This window comes from Polypterus senegalus, chromosome 13 (assembly GCF_016835505.1).
Source record: "Polypterus senegalus isolate Bchr_013 chromosome 13, ASM1683550v1, whole genome shotgun sequence".
Lineage (NCBI taxonomy): Eukaryota > Metazoa > Chordata > Cladistia > Polypteriformes > Polypteridae > Polypterus > Polypterus senegalus.
In genome coordinates, this window is record NC_053166.1 from 94,659,430 (window position 1) to 94,685,327 (window position 25,898).

General features: G+C 37.4%; 1 protein-coding gene across 8 annotated transcripts in view; it reads right to left on the reverse strand.

Moving 5' to 3' along the window:
• The window catches only part of syt3 (synaptotagmin III), a 155,905-nt gene that overhangs the window by 82,700 nt on the left and 47,307 nt on the right, over nucleotides 1-25,898 (reverse strand). For 3 of the 8 annotated variants that reach the window (XM_039774763.1, XM_039774760.1, XM_039774762.1), the window contains exon 3: nucleotides 23,257-23,329. The exons of the other annotated variants lie outside the window; for them this stretch is intronic. The gene's annotated coding sequence lies outside the window, so the exon portion shown is untranslated. The remainder of the gene's footprint in view (nucleotides 1-23,256; nucleotides 23,330-25,898) is intronic. 8 annotated transcript variants of the gene reach the window in all.

Consider the following 25,898-nt stretch of genomic DNA (forward strand, 5'->3'; position numbering starts at 1 on the left):
ACATAAACCAGGTGAATATCCTACCAGTCCACATTGTAGGCGAGGCCACAAGCAGCTCAGGCATCCAGAGAACTTACACCAGGTAAGTTTCGAAATGGGGTTAGGCTGAAGCTACTGCATATACAGCTGTACATAGCCACACAGAGATATCAGCAATAATGGCAATATCGCCAGCAAAATCACGAGTCATAGCTAAAATCAACAGTCTAGTTACTAGTGAGCAGTGTCAACCAGCCCCACACAGTGTTCACTCAAACCGGATGTTCTGCAGCAGTGGTAGTGAGATCCTCAGGGAGCAGGATATACAGTGGTGTGAAAAACTATTTGCCCCCTTCCTGATTTCTTATTCTTTTGCATGTTTGTCACACAAAATTTTTCTGATCATCAAACACATTTAACCATTAGTCAAATATAACACAAGTAAACACAAAATGCAGTTTTTAAATGATGGTTTTTATTATTTAGGGAGAAAAAATTGCCCCCTGAACCTAATAACTGGTTGGGCCACCCTTAGCAGCAATAACTGCAATCAAGCGTTTGCGATAACTTGCAATGAGTCTTTTACAGGGCTCTGGAGGAATTTTGGCCCACTCATCTTTGCAGAATTGTTGTAATTCAGCTTTATTTCAGGGTTTTCTAGCATGAACCGCCTTTTTAAGTTCATGCCATAGCATCTCAATTGGATTCAGGTCAAGACTTTGACTAGGCCACTCCAAAGTCTTCATTTTGTTTTTCTTCAGCCATTCAGAGGTGGATTTGCTGGTGTGTTTTGGGTCATTGTCCTGTTGCAGCACCCAAGATCGCTTCAGCTTGAGTTGACGAACAGCAAGCCTTCCAGGTCCTGAAGCAGCAAAACAACCCCAGACCATCACACTACCACCACCATATTTTACTGTTGATATGATGTTCTTTTTCTGAAATGCTGTGTTCCTTTTACGCCAGATGTAACGGGACATTTGCCTTCCAAAAAGTTCAACTTTTGTCTCATCAGTCCACAAGGTATTTTCCCAAAAGTCTTGGCAATCATTGAAATGTTTCTTAGCAAAATTGAGACGAGCCCTAATGTTCTTTTTACTTAACAGTGGTTTTGCGTCTTGGAAATCTGCCATGCAGGCCGTTTTTGCCCAGTCTCTTTCTTATGGTGGAGTCGTGAACACTGACCTTAATTGAGGCAAGTGAGGCCTGCAGTTCTTTAGACGTTGTCCTAGGGTCTTTTGTGACCTCTCGGATGAGTCATCTCTGCGCTCTTATGGTCATTGTGGTCGGCCGGCCACTCCTGGGAAGGTTCACCACTGTTCCATGTTTTTGCCATTTGTGGATAATGGCTCTCACTGTGGTTTGCTGGAGTCCCAAAGCTTTAGAAATGGCTTTATAACCTTTACCAGACTGATAGATCTCAATTACTTCTGTTCTCATTTGTTCCTGAATTTCTTTGGATCTTGGCATGATGTCTAGCTTTTGAGGTGCTTTTGGTCTACTTCTCTGTGTCAGGCAGCTCCTATTTAAGTGATTTCTTGATTGAAACAGGTGTGGCAGTAATCAGGCCTGGGGGTGGCTACGGAAATTGAACTCAGGTGTGATACACCACAGTTAGGTTATTTTTTAACAAGGGGGCAATTACTTTTTCACACAGGGCCATGTAGGTTTGGATTTTTTTTCTCCCTAAATAATAAAAACCATCATTTAAAAACTGCATTTTGTGTTTCTTGTGTTATATTTGACTAATGGTTAAATGTGTTTGATGATCAGAAACATTTTGTGTGACAAACATGCAAAAGAATAAGAAATCAGGAAAGGGGCAAATAGTTTTTCACACCACTGTACATTTTAATATCCACAAAATTAGTGGTAATGAAACTCTTCCCTTTCTGTTATGTGAGAATGTAAGTCAACAGGAACAAAACAGAACATTCATCTTTTTTCAAACATAATGTACTCACATATACACAATAGTTTGTGTAGCAAAAAGCAATACTTGTGAATAAATATTCCAAATACACACACAATGCAAGAGTGACTATAAAAAAAAACTAAAAAGCCAAAATAACATTTGCAAGAGCAACCATGGCCCAGAAGGGAGATATAAAACCCAGATTTATTGTGTCAGAAGAAACAGCAAGAAGGAAATATTCATTCAACAGTGGGACTTAAATTATAAGATGTGTGTTTAACATCACTGAGGCTTTGGAATTGACAATATGGCAAAAAAATCTTTATCACTGTCCCACAAGACTGTTGCTCAAAATATCTGTATAATCGTATACTGAGTTACAGATAAGTTCAAGGATAATATGCTTGAAGAGAAATAATCAAGGCAGTATTCAGTTTGGATGGATAAATGTTATGTTAGGAGAGTCACAGCCTCCAAGATGAAATTAAGGCATGAGGACTGACCAGGTTATGGGTCCCCCTCACTACATTGCCAGCCAATAAACAACTGTGGCATTATCAAGGTTGTGAGAACTGACTACAAATACTGGAAGCACACATGAAAAACTCCCAGTACTGCAAACCACATAATTCAGAAATACCAGTATAGGGCACTAGTGAGTACTGGTTCAGTTGAAGCACTAGTGAGAACTACTTCATATTTCTTTGTGGCATTGAAGGATAATACTGTTGTAACTGATACTAATAAGCTGATTATTTTTGTATGTTTGGTGGACCAGGAGTTCAGTACTTCAGAAGAATCAGTAGTGTCAGTATCTCTTAATGGATCTGTTAAAGCATCAGCAACTAAATATGGTTAGAAAGGATCAAGAATTTGCTGGAGTGTTAATGAAGGAAGGCATTGACTGACCAATGTTCCAATCTTGCATCAATAGACTTTGTAATGTTCTTCACTAAGAAGGCCAATATCATTTTCTTGATCTAACATTTGTTATGTTATGCCATAAACTGTACAAATATTTATTTAAATAACATTCAGGAGATGAAATGTAATCATAAACAGAGCAAAACTTTGTAACTAAGAATCAGTCATATCTTTTGCCAAAGTCCAAATTAGAAACCGAAAGCTGTAGCTGACAAAAAATAAAAGCGACAAGTCTTAATCCTGGAGGTCAAAAGTAAACCAAATTAAATTGTACTCTAAATAAATACAATTCAATATCAGTTGACTATATATGGTGGTGACACCTGTGTGCTCCGGGTAACACAAGATGCAGGAACCACAAAATTGGTATGGCCCAATACAAAATGATATGATGTCAGAAAAAGATGTGAAAATTTACAAAGAACATAAAGCAGATTTTTAATAATTTTTAGGAAACATATTCAGCCTAAGTCAACATCTTTATGGCAAAAAAAAAATTCAAAAAAGGTATATAAAAGGAAAAGAAAAAGGTCACAAAGGTAACAAACCATAACAGAAACCACATCTCAACACTGTGGTCTCTGAATACGTACATCAGCCTTAAAAGGAAAGCAGGCTTGAAGATGAAGTCAAAAACATCTTCAGACCAATCCCACGAGTGATCCTTGGAATCACAACCATAACCCTTTAAATTAGTCAAATACTTCATTTCATTATTTCTATGGCTAGAGTTTTCAATAGATTGGGTCACAAGTTCACCACACCATCAACAGAAATTGACTTAGATGAAGAACAGGACACATAAAAAGGGCTATAACAGGTTTTTAATGAGACATATGAAAGGTGGAGTGGGTTTTGAAATGATCTGGCTTAACTAGACTATTAGAGATAGGGGCAATCCAATGCTGAATAACATAAAGAACATCAAAACATGATGCCAGTTTACAGGACAGAAACTATAGTATAAGTGAATGTCTCATATAGAGAGACACACCTTCTGCCCAATTCGAAAAAACTGGAGAAACTTTTATTTTTATGGCCTGCAAACAGTTTAGCAGAAGCTCCTGCCATCATTAGGTTTCCTTGAACTAGCTTCCATATTAATCTAAGGCCAACGAAGTACTCAGCTGCGCTAGGAGCTAAAGCAGTCAGAGCGTGAAAATTTAAAAGCCTAGGATGGAACCCATGCAAGCATTCAAATAGAGATATCTTCAAAATCAAATGGTATGACAGGTTAATAGCAAACTCAGCCAATGGCAATGGTTTGCTCCAATTTTCCAGAGATGAATCTATAGTATAACAGAGGAATTTCTGCAAATCCCTATTAATACATTTATTCCAGCCATTTAATTGAGAGTCGTAGCCTGAAGTTAGGTTCACAATACAACACATTTTATCAGAGAAAATTCTCTATAAACAGGATACAAAAATGATGGCCGCCATCTGAGATATTCATGTGAACAAATAATATGTTTGAGAAACACAACAGGCAGCAATTGGGTAGATGAATGTTTCCTAAGAGGGACAAAATGGGCATACTTCGAATATTGATCCACCATTACCATAAAATGGTAGTGTACCTTTTGGAAGCCGGCTGCTCCATAATACAATCTAAAGAAATAACTTCAGAAAGTCACTTGGGGGTGAAATACGTATGTTGTAACAGCCCATACAATTCTCACTATGTGAGGAAATTTGGCTTTACAACAGGTCTCACAGGGAGTGACTTAGTCACAAGTCTCTTTCTGCATGTTATTCCGCCAATATTTTAGATTTAAAACATTTTAGTAGCGGCATTAGAAACAGAAATATCCTGATGTGCAATCATAGCTGTCCCATTAGCCTATTTGAAAACTTGGCATCTAAATTCTGGGGGTACATAATAATTACCCATTTGGATCTTCTCTAGGTTAGGCATCTAATCCTGAACAGACTTAACAAACTCCTCTAATTGAGCAGTAAAATTATTGTAACACCCAAAATTTTCTCTGATGGTAGAATGGTCTCAGAGATTGATCTGGATGAAAAATTCTAGATAGGGCATCAGCTTTTCTATTTTTTTACTCAGATGGTAAGAGATTGTAAAGTTAAAACTACTAAAAAATAAACTCACATATCCTGGCAAACATTCAATTTTTTGCCTCAATTTTGAAAGACCACATTTTTATGATTGGTATAGATTATAAAGGGAAAAGTGCAACTTTCCAGCCAATGTCTCCATTCCTCTAAAGCCAGTTTAACAGCAAGACGTTCTCGACCACTCACAGCATAATTCTGCTTTGCAGAAGTAAGCTTTTTTGCATAAAACAAAAATATAACAAAAATAAACAAAAATGCTCCAAATAGACTGCAGGATAGTGTGATAAATCCATTTTGTAAATTTTCCTGTATATAATTTTCCTTCTCAGTCATTTCCAGTTGAAATAGCGAGTATACCTTTATCCTTGTAGAGAGAGGCATCAGGTAACAATTCTGTAGAACATTCACATTTCTCACACACTCACATATGAACGAATGAACAGAATGATGGACAGAGTGTTTTACAGCATCAGAAGAGAATAGGTTATAAGTTATCCAAAGAGAAAAATTAACCAAATCCATCACAAGAACAAAAATTAGGGTTGAATAAAAGTCGAAACCTGACTAGAAAAAGAAGCCAATGGATATAAGTCTATCATCCAGAGAGTGGTGAAAGCTTATGAATGACAGCATCCCTCAGTGAACCAGATGGGCTCTAAAGGCACAGAATTAACTGAAAACACCTAAATCAGGGGTCTCCAACCTTTTTTCCCCCTGATAGTTACTTTACAAAATTAAAATGGCCGAGAGCTGCTCATGTTTTCTAACATTTATCCTCATAGCTTATTTCAACCCAAACAAACTGAATAAGCTTGTTTTGCCTAAACATTTAAAAAATGTTGGTGTCCACAACTCACATTTTACATTAAAACATCACAAAAAATATTTAGTTCACCTGCAAGTGCATATTGTATGTCTGTATGCATTTTCTAGTGTATCTCACACTATTGAATTAAAACATGAATGCTGTCAAAACAAAACAATGCAATTCCAAATACACAGATGTTACTTATTCATTTGTCATATGTCACTGTTTCACTTCACAAGAGTATTCACATGTCCAGTTTCATGTGTGATGTGTTTTTTAGTTAGTCAGATGACTGGCACTGCATGGAGTCAACAAGAGAGGTGTATGGTGGAGTGTAGCCACTTAGGTTCACTCTTATGGAGTCATTTAAATGTTCATCTGTCAGTCTTCTTCTGAACTTTGATTTCATGACATTCATGTCAGAAAAGACAGACTCACAGAGGTATGTAGACCCAAACAAAGCAGACATTTTCAGAGCTGCTTGGTGGATTCTTACAATTATCTGGCTCTACTAAGCTCCAGAAATGCTGAGAATGCTGTTGAGACTTTAACTGCACATTATTTTGAAGGTTTACTAATATATAAAATCTAATGTCTGTCCACTTTTCACTAGAGAACTACTTAACCAATTTAGATCGGATTTTTTCTCTATAATTTGCTTGAACATTCCGGTTGATTTTGTGACATCTCTCATTTTGCTATGTATCATAGTTCACTTGCAGTCCCGATTTATTTGCGCCAATCCGAGAAACATGCAGCGGCTGAAGGGGTGGGGGGGAGTGTTTGCTTCCTCACTCACTCGCCAGTTTCGGGGCATGTTCCTTAACTCCGTTTAGCTAGCAAACGAGAGAACAATTGAATTCAACTTTGTTTGATATTTAAAATAAACTGTTACTTAGATCTTTATGAGTTTGAGTCTGGATATTCTCTTAAGTGTATGCCACATTGAAAAGATAGATTGCAATTCAGATTGTGGATCGTGATTTTGTGTTAAAAGGATCGTAATATGATTTTTTGAAAAGAAAAAAAATATATATTAAGTACAAAATATGAGTTGTGTCTTATTACTGAAACCTGCATTGGTAAATTTGATAGTATTCCTTTAGCTGCGGCCTCACCAAACGGTGATACAACCATCCATTATCCAACCCGCTATATCCTAACTACAGGGTCATGGGGGTCTGCTGGAGCCAATCCCAGCCAACACAGGGCACAAGGCAGGAAACAAACCCCGGGCAGTGCGCCAGCCCACTGCAGCAAACGGTTAAACATTCCTTCATAAATCAAGACATACTGGTTAAAGACAAAGAATTGGGATAACTCTGTGTGATGATCTACAAGCCACTTCTAAAAATGTAGGTGAATTTACATCCTTTGAGGCATTTGTATTACACATTAAAACAAATTCCAGCACAACAGACCGTCAAGACCATGTTCATTGTTTATGGCAGAATTTGGCACACTTTACCTTATTTAACTATAAATTATAATCATGTAATGTTGATGGGGGATTTTAATATAAACACTCATGGGGAACCTGATATTTTTAGCAAATGTTTTACTCATTTATTAAACTCAGTAGAGTTTTGCCAGATTGTCATCAGCCTGACTCACTGTCATAACCACATATTAGATGTTATTATTACAGAGTTGAGATTCAGAATTGACATATTAGTTCATTAAATGTTATTTCTGATCACTATTTAATTATATTTGATTTGTTTTGCCCATACATATACACTTTCAGATTAAAACAAGGGCAGTGTGACATCTAGATTGCAACTCTGAACTTTGTAAATATTTAGAAAAATTCAATTCAAGCATAATTGTGTAAAACAAATTAGTTTAGATAACATTAAATTATAATTTGACTTTAAAAGAGGTTTTGGCTACAGCAGACCCCCTTACTATTACAAACCCAACATTCTCCTAGAGTATTTTCATTTCTTTAGCTAGTGACACTGTTCAATCTAAAATATTATTATAGAGATCAGAAACCAGTCCATCATCTGTTTTGTTTGAATTTGTTGCCCTGAGTGTATTAGTTCAATCTTGTTCATTAACTGCTCTATCACAGAACCCTGCATTATCGATCTGAGATTATGTTGTGCTTTCAAAGAGATAAGGCACAACAGTTTACTTTAATAGGAATTGGGAGATGGAGCATAGTGAGAAACCAAGCACATATTCATAACTAAGAATCAGTAAAATCATTTGCCAAAGTCTAAATCAAAAACCAAAATTCATAGTCAAAAAAACTGAAGAAAAAGTGTTTATGCCAGAGGTGAGAAAAAGAATCAAAGCAAACAGCACACTAAGAAGCAGCAGCAACAATAAGATTTATTTCAATAGCATGTTCAAATACAAGGTATGTAGCTCAAAGTGTTTAACAATATGTCAAGAAACAATTACAAGGAGATTAAAAGAAAAACAGCAAATTAGAACTAAATAACTAATAGTAAACATGAATAAATCCATAATTTAAATAATACATATATAGAATTAAAAGATAAAATACAGTATGTTATAATGGGTTATTTATTAACTCTCATGATTATAATGACAAGTGGATGACACAGGAATGTATGCTGATGATCTTTAAAATTGCTGCACAAAGTCAATGCACACTTGTGTATTTGGAATGGATTGGATTGGAAACCATGATAACAAGAGACACAAGAACCACAAAATGGTCAAAACCCATGTAAAACAATATAGCATCAGAAAAAGACTGTAAAATATACAAAGGAACTAAAGAATGTCAAAACTTTTATGGAACTTTCAAAAAAGGTGCACAAAAAGATGGAAAAACTTTAAACATGTCTTACATTTTTTATAGTGTCATGCTGGCAGACAGTGCAGGTGGGAGTGCAAAAATTATAACTGAGTGAATGTTCCCTTTTCCTCCACTTATGATGACATCAGCAGAGGACATAAAAAGGGACCACTGAGTGGGAAGAGGCTGTCTAGAGCATGAAGGAGGGGATATAGGAGAGCAATAGACTGACAAGGGTAGAAAGAGTAAATAAGGAGGATATAGCCATATTGCTATTTTAGCAGAATCTCAAGACTGTGAGATTGAAGAAACAACAGCTGAGACAGCAGCGTCGCATCAGTAGTAGCACAGCACAATGGGACAGCTAATAGAGATGACAGTACCTGAGAGGAGGCTACTTCTAGCATTACAATAGTTTTTCCTTGGCCTTTGAGGACTTGGAAGACCAAGACATTTAGTGGTTAAATTCATATTTCTTTCAGGGACATTTTTAACAATGTTGTTAACAACATTGAAAATGAAATACTTTCTTCCACAGTGCTGTTTTGTTTGTATTCTGAGTGTTTTGTTCCATCTGATTATAAATCTATTGCCAGGGTAGGTCCATTGGAAGTGTGTGGCACTTGACATCATCAGGTGAAAGGTATAAAGGTTCCCATTGTACAAAAAACAATTTCTGACCTTTCTACCTTTGATAATGTCAAATAGATAATGCAAAGAAAAAAATTCTAGCATTCCTGAAATACTTTTTAATGATATTTAGGTTACTTATTCTGTTTCATTTTCAACTATGATTTTGACTTTCATTTTGACATAGGTTACTTATAAAAATTGCTGGGTTCTAACACTTCTTAGTTTAACGTCTTTAACTTGTAAAAAAAAATATATCCTTGCATCAACCTTTGCATATTTCTCACTTTGACTCCATGAATATAAAAAATTACTGCTATCATCATCTTGTGCAGTCAGTTCAATCATAGACATGGTGATGGAGGTCACCAATTTGATAAGAGGTGGTACCCATATCCTGATGCACAGAAGGTTTTAACCTGCTTGTCATTAACCCTGAGCCTCTCTTGGTCTCAGAATTCTCTGTAAAAATGGATAAACCAGAGTGTCTCTTGGGAAAAGCTATTATGACATAAACATACAGTATTAAGCCCAAATAACTCTCAGAACAGTACCATTCAGTGAATGCAAAAACATGATACAAAAAGTCATAAATATCTCTATGTATTTTGCCACTTTATGGTAACTCATCAATATTCATAAGTGGGACAAAACCTTCAACCAAAATACACAATGGCGTATAAATGAAAAGGTGTAAAGCCAGTTTTGTACTTAATGGATATTAAATATGGTTCGGTATTACCTGATTGTCTGACTGATTTGTGCATTCTAATCTCCGTTGCATTATTGACTGCTATCACTCAGCTTTTATGTTTTCTAAGTTTGCAAAGAATAGCCTAAATTTGAGCAAGCAGTTTTCTAGGAACAAACCCAACTTGACTTGACTCAGTTTGAAAGCTGCAGGGAGCATTCCCAAAAAATGGCCAAATTTTACACTTTGATCAATATTTACATAAAATAGCCATCCTTATATACAATTTCAAACTTCAGACTTTTTAAAAACCATTTTAGGACAGGAATTGTAGATGAAGAAACAAAATATCACATGGAACTGTATTAGTTGCAGATGGATTGATTTCTTTTTTCACTCTCTAAGACTGGCATAAAATTCTTCAAACTGCTCTCTAAAAGAGATATCACATACTAAGAGATTTTGATCTCGCAATGGCTTCAATGTTTGGCAATACATACAATTGTGAGAAATAGTTTTCTGATATGAGCTTCATCAAGTGATAATATAGGAACAATATCTTGGACAGCAAATCATGCATCCTTCCACGATGGCCATTCAGTGAATGTTGATGAACTTGTAACACAACTGCTACATCATAAAACATTAAATCACTTATCTTTGTATTGTGAATCTACTCTTCACAATCATGTTTTGTTCTCTTTCTTGATTATGGTCAGTGTTCTGCTTATTTATCCTGTCTTCTTATTTGGGGCAATTTATTCCTGTGTGCATGTATCAACTCATGTTGACAGGTGTGTTTTCCGTGTATTCTTCCATACAAGTTGCATTCATTCATGTTTTTACCACACAGTAGTTGGTGTGTGCATGTTGTCAGCTTTCACTGCCACAAACTCAAAAATGGGCAGTTGCTATGGAACAGATAGGGTAGTACTCTTGCTTTACGCACTTTCTAAAGGAAGAAAACACACTAATGGGCATAATGGTGCTTTGCCATGTGCCCGTGTGGGGAAAACACCCAGAAGTCACATTTTTTATAAAGGGTACTGTGCTCCTCCAAAACAGAATCCTGGGTATGACATTAAACTGCATCTGGCCTTTCAAGCGGTCCTCCAACTTGCTGGGAAATCATGGGGGTTGGTGACAGGACTGGCACTCCAGCCACTTTACATAGCTCTGAGATGACAAAAAGGATTCCTTTCTGCTCTCCACGGGAGTAGTTCTGCTGCAGCCGCCCATAGGAAGGCTGCTTACATTATGAAGGGAATGGGGGAAAGCCTTGGGAGCTCCATCCCTGTAAAAATCAAGCTGTCAGAGAGCCAATGGAGTCAGGCCTGTTGGGAATCTGAACCGATGTGGTGCTAAGGTGTTGCCCGCTGCAGGGCAGCACTTTTGTCCCAATTTAAGGCAGCCCATCCAGGTAGGCATGTGGAACGTCTTGTCTCTCAGGCATGATGATCATCTTCCTCTGCTGTCGGAGGAGCTGCGTAAACTCTGCAATTCAGTGATGGCACTCTAGGAGGTGCGCAGACCTGGGACTGGCCAGATCGAGGTAGGTACACATGATGTAGGTGGGTATACGTTTTTATTGGACTGTTCACTCTGCTGGCTCTCATACTCGGGAGTAGCTGTTGCTGTGGCGGATTGGCTTCTTCCGATGGTGTCCAATGTCACTCCTTTCAACGAGTGTATTATGGGACTCAGATTATAACACTGTCTGGGTGCCTTGTCTGTTGTCTAAGTGTATGCTCCAAGAGTGATGTGTCGGTATTATTTGCAACTTCGCTTGGTGCTTGATGGGTACAGCGAGGTGATACTCCTCTGGTCATGGGTGACTTCAACGCAGCCACTGGCACTGACATAGCTGGCTATGAGGATTTTCTTAGTCCCCATGGGTCTGGTGACCATGGTGAAAGTGGCTCCATGTTCCTTGACTTTGCACAAGGTCAGAGGCTGCGAATCACTGGATCCTGGTTCCAGCACCCTGAGCCGCATCGATGGACTTGGTACTCCAATACTGGTGGTGCAGTGAAGGAGATTGATCACATTCAGACGCTGGAGGCTCTTACAAAACTGCAGGGTGTACAGAAATGCCCAGTTTGTGAATTCTGACCACAGACTTGTTGTTGCTACTCTGAAGATCCAGCTTAGGTCCAGCAGGAAAATGAGGCTTGTGTTGGTGTTATTGGTGTTCCCAGAAGGAGGTGTTTCATCTCGCAGGGCACTCTGGATATCATTGAGAGGAGTAACAGAGCACGGCTCGATGGTAGATCTGGTCTGTACCAGGAACTGAGAAGGACGGCTGTGAGGGCTCTTAGGTCAGATAAGGAGGTGTTTGTTAGAGGAATCTGTAAACAAGTGACACACCATCTATGGTTTAGTGACCCACGTCCTGTTTACAGAGCAATTGAAGCATTAAGCACATCCAAATTTGTTCCTAGGAGAGTCCCAGTCAGGGTGGCTGAAGGAACAGTCCTTATGGATGACACTTTAGTTGTGACCCGCTGGGCTGGCTACTTTGAGCAGCTGTTTCAAGCTGATTCTCCGGCTAGGATGATGGATATCTCTGGGTCCACGGTTCTTGAGGCTGATCCTCCAATTAACTGTGAACCAGCCAATCTCACTCAGATTGCACAGGTGGTGAACCTGCTGAAGATAGGGAAGGTTGCAGGGATCTGTGGTATCTGAGGTGAACTGCTCCAGGCTGGTGTTAAGGATGTCTTCCTGGCATAGCAAGCAATCTTTGCTTTGCTTCCATTTGGAAGACTGACATCATCCCAACTGACTGGAAAACGGGAGTTGGCGTCCCTATCTGGAAAAGGAATGGTGATTGCCTGAATTACGGCAACTACAAGGGGATAACACTGCTCTCAGTGCTGGGTAAGATCCTTGCTAAGGTCGTCCTCAATAAGATCCGTGATCACTTGCTCACCTACCAATGACCGGAGCAGTCTGGTTTTACACCTAAGAAGTCTACCATCGACCGCATCCTGGCACTGAGGGGTTCTCATGGAGTGCAAACACAAATATCAGCATAGCTTATTTGCAGCCTTTGTCGATTTTCATAAAGTGTTCAACTCAGTTGATCGAGCTGCCACGTCGAACATCCTGAGACTTCATGGGATCCCCTCAAGGTTGCTGGATATCATGGCCAGCCTGCACAGGAGTACTGCGAGTGCTGTGCAAAGTGGAGGCAGAGCCTCTGCGTTTTTCACAGTTGATACTGGGATTCATCAGGGGTTTGTTCCTGCTCCTACTCTGTTCAATTTAGTGGGCCATCTGTTGGCGAAGAAAGATTCACTTATCTTGACTTTGCTGAAGATGCTGTGATCTTTGCAGAGTCAATGGAGGCTCTGATTGGGGCTCTCGAGAGACTGAGTGAGGAGTCTCATTGTCTGGGCTTGTGAGTGTCCTGGATATAAACCAAGATCTAGGCCTTTAATGATGTCTTAGACACCACCATCAGTAGTGTGTCTGTCTGCGGAGAGAGTGTGGAACTTTACTTACCTCATCAGTGACATTCATGTCTCTGATGACTCTTCCTATGAAGTCAGTAGACAGATTGGGAGAGCATGGGGGATCAAAAGGTCACTGGAAAGGTGTGCATGGTACTCCCGATATCTATGCAAAAGGACGAAGGTCCAGGTCTTTAGAGTCCTGGTGCTTCCTGTCTTGCTATATGGTTGCAGGACATGGATGCTATCCACTGACCTGAGACTCCTTTGGTACTGTGTCTCTTCGGAGAATCCTTGGGTACTGCTGGTTTGACTTTGTGTTGAATGAGCGGTTGTTGAGGACCCAAGTGGCTGGACCAGGCCAACATAACACTTGGCTACGGCAGATAGAGGGTCATTTCCGGAGGGTGGGACTGAACCGTGTGCCTGCCTGGGGCGTTGCCAACCAGGATCCCGAGCTGTTTCTTTGTGTAGTGAGTGTGGCAACACACTGTACCAGTGTATGCTCCCCAACCTGACCTGATCTGCTCCTCCACTATGATATAAATGGGGAGGATAGAATATAATTGACTTTTTTGGTATGCTGCAGATTATCTACTGTATATTATGCAATTGCAGAAAAAAATGCAGGAAGATGCACAGGAGTCAGGAAGTCGTAATGCTTCATTCCTTTTACATATAACACTGTAGCTCCACCTACTCCACATCCATAAGTGGTAACAATTGGTGGTTCGTAGATGAAATTGCTTGTTGCTGTTCTGCAAAGTGTGTTACAAGTTTTTAATCTGATTCTGCTTAGAGCTGCTCAACCAGTGAGTCAGATGCAGCCCATAGGTCACTGATAGGACAGTACTACTTAAATCTCTCAACAATCCATCTAGATGAATCTTCCACAAGGAACAACAGAAACCTGATATACTCTGTAAATTTCAATATACCCACTAAATACTGATAGTAATGTTTTCTTTGTGATTCTTTCAAATTGAACTAAGTTTCACTTAAAATTAGATTAAATTTAACTTATCTTATTAGGGAAAAATAAAGATCTTTTGGTGTATGGTAGAATCCTTATTAATACCACGCTCAACTATCATTCTTCAGTAATCATTGAACATGCTAATTCATTAGATATCATCTAGACATTTACATATCCCATTATTTTTTTTTACTATGCTCTTCTCCCTTTCTTATTCTCTCATGTTTGATGAGGAAAGATAACACAAACGTCAGCAACTTTTGGATAAAATACTCAATATGTAATTGTATCTTTCTCATGGGCCTAAGTTCTAAGAAGCTCTTGATCTTAGTCTTTGGAGTGAAAAGTGCTAAAATGTAAATGTAAATGCACAGCACATTTTGGTTGATTACTGAAATGCTTGCAATTGCAGTTATTTGGTGGAGAGATGAGAACATCAAAGCTCTCTGGAATGTCATCCTGTATAATCCAACTTTTGCATGCACATAGATCAAGTCAATGACATCAGTTTCTCTGGCAAATCTATATCTGGTGACAAATTGGCTTTTGATGTTTTGCAGCCATTACATTCAAAATGAAGCCATGAAGGGCACATTTTCTCTGTTTTTCAATATTGACTTGACATGCAGTCCATCAGCTTATGTGGTAGTGCTTCATCTCATCATCCATGACCCTTTGACATGGCAGTATAGAAGAACAAGGTTGCGAACATCTTGTCTTTTTGACAGACTGATGTCTGCCATGCTGTTATCAAAACATCATCAAATTCAATAATGAAATGTGTTTTCCTCTCAGCTCACCGAAACTTTTTGTGCATTTAAATGATGCATGTCAAATCTTGGAGCATCTGCAGAAGAAAACCCAAAATAGCAAGGCAAATGCCCAGTCAATATGGATATACAAGCTTGGTATAGTTATCTTTTATTGCTATTTATAAATGAACATTTCTGTATAATGTCATATGGAATTTGCTTTGATTGGGCACTGTATCCTGCTTGTTAAACCGGATGAAATGCATTAATAAATAACCAATTAAAAATGAAGTAAATGGCTAACACCAAGCAATAGACATAAGCTTTAGGCAGCAGTGAGGATTAATTATATTTAGTAGGTCACTGTAGTTTGTGTATTTATTAAGTGTTGCATTCAAATAAATATTCCTGCTTATGAAATATAATTCTTTCATACACAATACATGCTTCTGATTATTATTATTATGTAACAGTGCTTTTTTTCTTTTTTATTATTGTTTGTTTGGCTCTGTTTTCATTCTTATGCTATATAAACCCTGAAGAAAGTAGGAGAAATTTGCTTGTTTTTGCATAGACTTCTAAAATGTAGGTGGCTAAATTCCTTATTAGATACTGAGGGTGAGTTGCAGTGTACCTGAGAGAGTACCGTAGCTGAGGATCAAGACCAGACTATGTAGTATGATGCTAACAGGAGACAATCCTCAGGTCTGAGTGCTGTTTGCAGTGAACAGCAAAACAAGATCAATACCAAGTATAGCTATTATGCAGCTAGATTTGTTGTTTTTTATTTCTCCTTGGTTTGCTCAGCTTACTGATTGTGTGTTAATGGTAGCATGCTGGCAATTAACGTCTCACCGTCTTTAAATTAATGACTTGCACCTGCGCATTTCTCTCGATTTAAAGGGACACAGAATAAACATACATCCTCATGTAAGCTTAATAAAAATCATTGCATTTGTTAAGGTGCATTAGATCAAAATGAGCGTTGCTGTTGTTATTGTAAATGTATCTGAAAAAGCCAATCTATGGAAAGCATATGGAAAGTAATGATGATGCAAGTTAAATTTTAGCAGAATCATACGTTAAGCATAATTGTCTCACTGCAACTAGTGGGTGGATGATGATCCATCACCAGGGTGTCCTGGGTACAAGTGGCTGTTGGCTTAAATCTCCAAATGAAACCATCCCCAAGATTGTTTTATTTTTATATGTGATGTTCATAGAGTGCAAATACAGGCATGTGACACCATGGGGCCTGTGGGAGTCTTCATCTACGTGCTATAACACATTTTCTCAATAACATAAGAGTTAATACTTATCATTCATCATTATGCATCCAGCTTGTAATAACCAAATTAGTCCAACAGTCACTAAAGCATGCAAAATATAGTCAGAGGCAGGATAATATTTATAAAGAATGCCTCATCACAGTGCAAACTTTACAGTAGATAATACATTTTGTGGGAGAAAGATACCTCCACTATACTACAAAGGAATAGTATGGAGGAAATCTGTAGCATTTTTCAATATGCATTTTCTGAGACAATTACTCTGCATCGTTTTACTGAAGATTAACAGATAGATGTATGCTGATACATATTTTTCTGTTTCTTATACTACACAGTGTAACTATTTCCATGCATCATTTGTCTTCTTCTGCAGCATTGAGTTTAATATATTTAATTCAGTGTCACGATTTCTGGTCCAAATCTATGATATTGTTTCAGTATTTTTAATGGCTTACTTCTTGCTTTTTCATGTTCATAACCGTATATTTACCGAATTTATTTTGTGATATTACCTAACATACAAAATTCTGGAAACATACTCATGAAGTAGTCTAAGTTAGTCGGCAGCTCCTTCTTGACTCCAAAAAAGCACACTGCAACTGCACTTAGTCTTGACCTGCTGCTAGTCTGCAGCTCTGAGGTAAACTGCAATGACACTAATCCTCAAAATTAGTCTAGTTACCATAAATGTGTACTAAGACCAGACCGGTACAGGATCATTCCCAGCTCAGAACACACTGAAAGTATCCCTAATAGATGTATTACACTAAAAAATATCATCTTACAGTTAACAACAGTGTTGGCATTTGAGACTCTACAACTACTGGACCCAGATGTGCTGGAGCATAAAAGCTGCTGATGTGGATTTTGGAATTGCTCTTTTCTGCTACAAATTTCTGCACACTCCTGAAGCATCTAGAAAAGTCAACAGCAAAAATACCAAGAGTATCTGAGTTAACTGGTGCATTCATTTCTGTCACCAGACACAGCCTGACTGTGGAGTTGTATGCTGAAAGATTTTTTAATACAAGCTAAGCATAAAAATCATTTTTGTCATGATTGGTTTGTGTTATTTTGTGGTTATTTTGTCACTATTCCGGCTTTGAGGTGGCACTGTCAGCAGAATGACCTTATCATAGTACAATTCCAAGTATTGAAACTGGTCAATTCTTTGTGAAAATGCTCCCTGCTGTGCACAATGGCTAATTTACCTGGGAAGGGTACAGTCATAATATCAAGGAAAAGACTGAAAAGAAAAAGAAAATTCAAAAACAAAACAAACTTGAGAAACGGAAAGACTGTGTACTCGGGCACAATCAGTCAGAGGCGTATTAAAGCAGAAGAGGTAACAAGCTTGAAATAGCCTCAGGTGATTGTAGAGTAACTGTTGTTAACAGGCCACTGTATGTGAGAGATACAGTTGTGCTTGAAAGTTTGTGAATCCTTTAGAATTTTCTGTATTTCTGCATAAATATGACCTAAAACATCATCAGATTTTCACTCAAGTCCTAAAAGTAGATAAAGAGAAACCAGTTAAACAAATGAGACAAAAATAATATACTTGGTCATTTATTTATTGAGGAAAATGATCGAATATTACATATTTGTGAGTGGCAAAAGTATGTGAACCTCTAGGGTTAGCAGTTAGTTTGAAGGTGAAATTAGAGTGTTTTCAATCAATGGGATGACAATCTGTGTTATTTAAAGAACAGGGATCTATCAAAGTCTGCTCTTCACAACACATGTTTGTGGAAGTGTATCACGGCATGAACAAAGGAGATTTCTGAGGACTTCAGAAAAAGAGCTGTTGATGATCATCAGGTTGGAAAAGGTTACAAAACAATCTCTAAAAAGTTTGAACTCCACCAATCCACAGTCAGACAGATTGTGTACAAATGGAGGAAATTCAAGACCACTGTTACCCTCCCCAGGAGTGGTCGACCAACAAAGATCACTCCAAGAGCAAGGCGTGTAATAGTCGGTGAGGTCACAAAGGACCCCAGGGTAACTTCTAAGCAACTGAAGGCCTCTCTCACATTGGCTAATGTTCATGTTCATGAGTCCACCATCAGGAGAACACTGAACAACAATGGTGTGCATGGCAGAGAAAGCCACTGCTCTCCAAAAAAAACATTGCAGCTCATCTGCAGTTTGCTAAAGATCACGTGGACAAACCAGAAGGCTATTGGAAGAATGTTTTGTGGACAGATGAGACCAAAATAGAACTTTTTGGTTTAAATAAAAAGTGTTAGATTTGGACTGCTTCTGCCACCTGTTACAGGCCAAGATGAGCACATCAAAGACCTAGACCTTGTTCCTCCGGCGATCAACGCAATGGCAATTTAAAGACATTTAGATGTTATACGTCAAAAGTAAACAGTTTTATGTATTGCCAACATTGATGTTTACTTAACAAAAGGTTTAATTTTTTACAAGTTCAATAAGAATGTTCTTCATATCATGTAGTTTTCTGCACACAGCCTATGTTAATTCATGGTGCAAACCGATGGAAATCTGAGCACCGCATGATGGAAAATTGTTACAGATCTTTCCACTCAGCCTCTGCCACTTTCTCTTTCTTTTTTTTTTGGTTAAATTTATGACTTCAATAGAGTGACCAGCAAAAAGAATGTTTTACAATTAATCCACTTCAGTCAGTAATACCTCAAGTTCACATTCACTGAAATTTCATTTTCTGTATTCTCTCATGGTTTGTAGTAAAGACTTCATTTAGATGCATGTTCAAATTTATATTTATATTTATACTGGGGGCTCCGCCCTCTGCTCGCTTCGCTTGCCCACCCCCGGGTTTGGTTTACTGGATATGTAATTTAAAGAGATTGTTATTTTCATGGGAATTGTTACATAAGCATTATTTTCACTTTAACTTTAAATCTTTTGTAAAAACAATACTTGTCCTTTATTTACCCCCAGGTGTGGTTAAATCTTTTTCTTGCAGGACATATAATGTTGCTCGTGTTGTGAAGGGGGGTGCGGTTGAACACATGCTAAGGAGATGCCATTGGATCAGCTGCTGTCTTTCTGCTGCTGTTACTGGCGAGCTGCGTGTTCTGTTTGTCGCTCTGCTTGTCGATCATTTAAAAGCCTGTACAGCAGCTGTCCTTTTGCCCCTTCGCGTCTCTGACACTCGTGTTGTGAAGAGTTGGGTGAATGCACGCTAAGGAGAAGTGGTTGAATCATCTGCTGGCTTGTTGCTGCTGCTGCTGGCGAGCTGCATTTTCTGTTTGTTGCGATGCACGTCAATCATTTCAAAGCCTGTACTGCAGCTTTCCTTTTGCCCCTTCGCGTCTCTGCCGCTCGCATTGTAAAGGAAGGTGGGGTTGAATGCACGCTAAGGAGAAGCAGTCAGATCATCTGCTGGCTTGCTGCTGCTGCTGGCAAGCTGCGTGTTCTGCTTGTCGCTTGTCATTGTTTTAAGAGCTGGGAGCACATGAAGTGTGTCTGCCAACAGCATTCCAACAACTGCTAGGTTAGATGTCCTTGAACTTGTTTTAAATGTTGTCTCACTGCCTTGTCTCATGTGACGTTAAAGTGTTACTCACGGGATGTCAAATTGTCTTCCGAGAAGATCATGTCTTGTCTCCCTAGTCTCCCTTCCAAGATTTTTTTTTATAATAGCGAGGAGAGATCACATCATGAATATTCAAAAGAGGCATTTTTACACCATATTTTTTAGTTATGGGAGGTGATGGGGGATGGTTAAAAATGTGTGAATGAGTGCATAGTTTTAAGTTGATTTGGCATGGAATGTGGCATATGTACAGTTTTATAAATCTGATTTTTTTTGTGCACTCACTGTTTTTGCCTTTCAAGCAAAAGCAAATTTTTTGTACAGAATCTAAGAAAGGTTTTATACATGAGACCACCTGATGGCTTGTTTGTTTAGATCATTATTTATTTGCCTGATTGTTATGTTGAAAAATCCCTAAAAGAATATCTTAACTAATCTCTTCCCTCATTTATAGCAAAATGTCTGTTAGGACGTTATTGCTGTCCCAAATGAGTAGAATAATGATGACGGCAGTTCAAAATTTTCACTCACTAATGTTGCACTCTAAATTAGAAGAAATTAGAAGAAATTGATAGTTTAGTAAATAAGAACTAGAAAGACACCAAATGATTTGAAAAGAAAGCAAATTCAATTATGTAATCATACGTAAACTCATGTTCCATCATCCATCCATCCACCCTGTTATCATTCCATCATTTATTCATTTATTCACCTTTTAATATATTAATTTTATTTACAAATTGATTCACAAGTCAAATATTTATTTATTTGTCTAATTCATTAATTTATGCACTCACTTATGCATTTTCTGTCTTATTTTTCATGCATCTTTTCATTCGTGAATTGATTCAATTTATCTATCTACAATTCAGTCCAGTTTTTAGATTTAATCAGTCCACTATTCATTCATTAATTCAGTCAGTCAGTCAGTATGTCAGTCATTTATTTTCATGAATTAACCTATTAATCTATTACGTTTACAAAATCTGTTCTGAAAGTAAACATGCTTTTCTAATAAGTAGTCAAGGTGACTGGAAAAGACTTCTGTCTATACCTAATGAAACGTATATACCTGAATATTCATTTGTCAATAGGAGATCAACTCTACCTCACAGAAAAGGTTATCCAGATGTGATAGGGAATCAGGCTAGCGTAACCGAAGGAGACAACATCAGCTGGTATCTGCATAGCTGTCTGCTGGCTATATTAAGGACAATTTGAATGCACATTTATTTCTCTGAATTTTCAACTAGTAAGGGTGTCAGAAATACTGTATTTCATTGGTGACAGACATAGTAACCAAAAAAAGAGGCTAAAGTCTTTAAACCAAGTCTGCCTTTTGAATGATAATTTTATAACTCCTAAAGTAGAGAATGAGAGACACACCAACAGACATAGAATGTTCTCATTATGTAACACTGGATAGGTTGATTTTATTCAATGTAAAATCCATTCACTGAGTTTCTAACCTGCTTACATGATTCAGTGAGATAATACATATAAATGCAGCACTGGCACAAGGTGCAGGTTGACCCTTATTGGTAGGTCCATGTAAGCAAAACAGTGCAAACATTTCTAAAATAAAGAGTAATCTGAATAGTAAATGTTGCTCAGGCACAGGGTTATGGTGCAAGGAATTCTAACATATTTGGCTGAAACTAAGAGTGGTAGGGCCGCTGCTATTTTTAATATATATAAATGATTTAGATAGGTATATAAGTAACAGGCTGGTTAAGTTTGCAAATGATACCAAGATAGGTGGATTAGCAGTTAATTTGGAATCCGTTATATCATTACAGAAGGACTTGGATAGCATACAGGATTGGTCAGATTTGTGGCAGATGAAATTTAATGTCAGTAAATGTAAAGTATTACACATAGGAAGTAAAAATGTTGGATTGAAATACACAATGGGCAGTCGGAAAAGTAAACACTTTTTAGAAGGAGTCACATAGAACTCAACACTTTCAAGTAGAAGACAGTGTTCAGAAGCCATTAAGAGTCCAAGGAGGTTATGCTCAAGCTTTATAACACACTGGTTAGACGTCATCTGGAGTACTGTGTGCAGTTTTGGTCTCTAGGCTACAGAAAGTACATAGCAGAACTAGAAAAGGTCACAGAAGAGGGACTAGACTGATTCCATGGCTACTGGAGAAGAATTCTGAGAAAAAGTAAAGGAAAGTACTGGTGAACTTTTTTGGGCTAAATGACCTGTTTTCGTCTAAATTGTTCTAATGTTGCAATGTAAAAGTATCAAGAAGAGGAGATCTGGTTGGACAGTTGCTGGGTTTATAAAATTATCTTTGCTCTCTAAATATGGAAACCTTTTTTGCTTCTTATTGCAAAATTAAATTTTGCCTATCACCAGGTTACAAAATCTTTCCTGATTCCCTCAAGTTGCTTCTCAGCTATGTCTGTATGGTATCATGTGTGACATGGTCTATGTCTATTGCATTGCTTTTTTATTATCTACTTTGATTATATAATGAATGTTAGGCCTGCTTTTATGTATTCTACATGAAACTTTATCCCTCGATATGCAGAACATAGACAGAGAGTCCAGAATAGAAAACGACACCTGAGAACTTCCTTAGTCTAACAGTCTACATAACGCATGTTTATTTTTGTAGATGTCAAAAATGCATGTTGTACTTCAGACTGCTGCACTCAACTCATAAGACTGTCTGACATTAAAAAGTATATATTTTGTAAATATTTAATATATTTGGTAAATTTTGAGACAATCTTTAATAACACACAAATGTATACCAAAATAAAGACTTGTAATTTGAGAAAAGTAGATGTTATGGTAATGGGAAACTATCTGGAAAACACAGAATGGGAAAGTAAAACCTTTCCAACTGTAATTCTGATCCTGGCTCAAATAAGTTTACTCTTAAAACCAATGAAGCAAAATGACAAAGAAACTGGCAAAAAGGATAAGCGACAATGTTGTTTAAAAAGTAAAACTGAAAAGACCATTGTACAAGAAAATGAAAAAAAAAACAAAAAACGGTCAAATACTTCTGACTTAGAGGAATACCAGACACTATAGCAAGAGATCAAAAAAAATTCAAAAGTAAAAGAGAAACTGATAAAAAAAAATGCAATGAACCCTAAATAAACAACAAACAACTTTTTGATTACTACTCCAGTAAAAGGATGGTAAAATAGAATTTAAGAACCCTCCGGAACACAAAAGTAGAAATGACTGAAAATGATATGAAAGATCGCAAATTAACTGAAAAATGTCACCCAAGAATTTGTAAAGGAAGACACTAACGGAAAGCCAATGCAGAAGTAAAAACAAACTTTAAGTTCCAGATTTTAAAAGAGAAGGGTCAGATGTGCTTCAATCCCTCTGTACGCTGAAGACTAACAAAACCACTGGACCTAAAGGGATTTCATCAATTGTATTGCAAGAAATGCAAGGTGTCTTTTATAAACACTTACTGGGCTTTTTTGAGCAGTCACTTGAGAAAGGAGAAGTACCAAAGTGCTAGAAAGTTGGAAATGTGACTCCAACCTTTAAGAAAGGAGACAAAATTAGCACTGGTAATTACAGATGAAAAAGTCAGACTTCTGTACCATGCAAAATTGTGAAAGATATAATAAGAAATAAATTAGAAAAGTACCTACATAAAAATAATGTAATAACAGCCAGCAAGAGTTTATGAGAAGACAAATCTTTTAGATTTTTTTGAAGAGGCAACTGGGATAGTTGACAAAAACAATTCATGTGAAATAATTTACTTGGACTTTCAAAAAACCCTTTGACTCAGTCCTACTTGTATAATTAGAAAGCTGTAGGCATCAGAGGTAACCTTCAAAGCTGGAACTCAAGCTGATTACCCAACAGGAGACACAGAGTACAGATAAAAGGAGAATACTCTACATGGAGTGAGGTCACCCTCAGGGATCTGTCCTTGGACCATTCCTTTTTCTGATTCCAGTATGGTTAGTAAACTTGTGAAATTTACAGATGACAGTAAAATTGGAGGGAAGGCAGATACTGAAGGGAGAGCAAAACAAATTCAAAAAGACCTGGGTGTGCTTCAGAGCTGGGTGAATAAATGCAATTCAACGTAAAAAAAACCACAGAGTGCTACACGTGGGAAACAGGACCTTCAATTATAAATACAAGATGGGACACACTCAACTACAGCGAGCAACCTTTGAAAAACATTTAGGGGTTTATATTTTATTGTTTAAGCAAAGCATAGAAGCAATTAAAAAGGTATATAAAATGTTAGATTATATTTTAAAAAATGTTGAATATAAAACAAGGGACATTATGCTGAAACTATATAATGTTCTAGTGAGACTGCATCTTTAGTATTGTGTGCAGTTCTGATCACCATGCTACAAAAAAGACATTAGTAGCATTTGGAACTGCCGGCATTTAAGAATATGACTCATAGAATTCACCTTGTTAACTACTGAGCAGAGGAGACTATGTGGGGACCTAATTCAGGTCTTCAAAATCCTCAAAGATATTAAAGATAAAGTAGGTCCAGCAGAATTTTTTCAACTTCACAATGGTGAATCACATACTCAAGATAAAAAGTGGAAATTAAGGCTAAGTGTATTTGGGACTGAAGCCACAAAGCACTTCTTTATGCAAAGCGTTTTTGGAATCTGAAACAAACTACCAAGATATGCAGCTGAAGCAGAAACCTTGACATCCTTTATGCAGAGTCTAGATGAGAGATGGGGGCAGCTTAGCTATTAGCTACTGTAAACAAATGAGTTTGATGGACTGAATGGTCTCCTCTCATTTGTCAAATTTCTTAATGTTATTGTTCCTATGATACTTTAAGAATATAAAATAAAATAAAAACTGAAAAACAAATAGTAAAGCCCAGTACAGTATATCTTTTTTTTTCTGGACATCTTTTCACAATTATTATTATTAACATTGTAGTGATGCAAAACCTAATTAGATATTTATAATTTCCACAGTGTCACAGTTTACAGACTGTAAGAGCCAAATCCCATAATTTAATGGCAATGGCAAATTTACCTAAATTTGTATAGTTTTGAACTTGAATATAATTTAGCTTAACACAGATAATGGAAGATTCAGTTTAACCTAGTATAATTTAAAGAAAATGGAATGTTCGTAATGATAAATCCGTGTGACAACAGAATAGCCCTTAGATTGAAGTTAGACGGCTAGAAAGAAACAGGGACTGGTTGACAGATAAGCATTAAGGGCATATTTTCTGCCATTATGTATGTATGTACATTATGTACATAGATGCGGTGAAGATGATAACATATACAAACCTTAAGAAAGCCAACCTATATATGTAATCCTCAAGCAGAATACCATAAGTTTACTGTTTCTGTGTGTATTATGAATTTTTTCCCTTTTTTTTTGTGCAAACTCTTTGCTTTGAATTTTACTAAAATCTTTAAAAAGAAGACACTTGGACTGTGGAATTTTTTTTATGTATGGTGATTCATACTAGTGCTGGAATGCTTGTCTGGTAGCTGTATTTGAACTATTTTGAACTATTTGGAAACCCTCAACAAACGTAGCTACACAAAAGTACAAAAATAACAAACTGTCACTACAACGGAAAACACAAATGTTGCACATCTATTGAAATTAAAACCAAAAGAAACAATTAATAGATTAACTCTGTACTTCCTCGTTTTCTTGAGTGTCTTATACCTGTAGCTTTACGAGACATCCATAGGAAACTTATCTCTTAAGAGTTTGGATCAAGAGAGAGGTTTACACTAAGGCATGTGCTCAGGGATCCGACAAGCAAACTGATCATCAAACAGCTTCATCACTTAACTTAGCAACTGAAGTGCCTCTGAGCAATAAACAGTCCATTGGTGTAAGATACAGTAGCAAGGGTGATTTAAAGGCTCATGATATTGACAGTCTGTCACTGCTGAGTTAGCCTGACAATGTGTAGCTAATGAGTGCCAAAATGTAGGTGAGAGGGCAATCAGGACATATAATCAGTGAAGACAACTGCAAATGATTCTATATCCTTTTCAAATGGTTATTCCTGATATGAGGCAGGCAAATTTCACATTGATAACTTGAAAAGATAATGCACAATATATAAAATTTC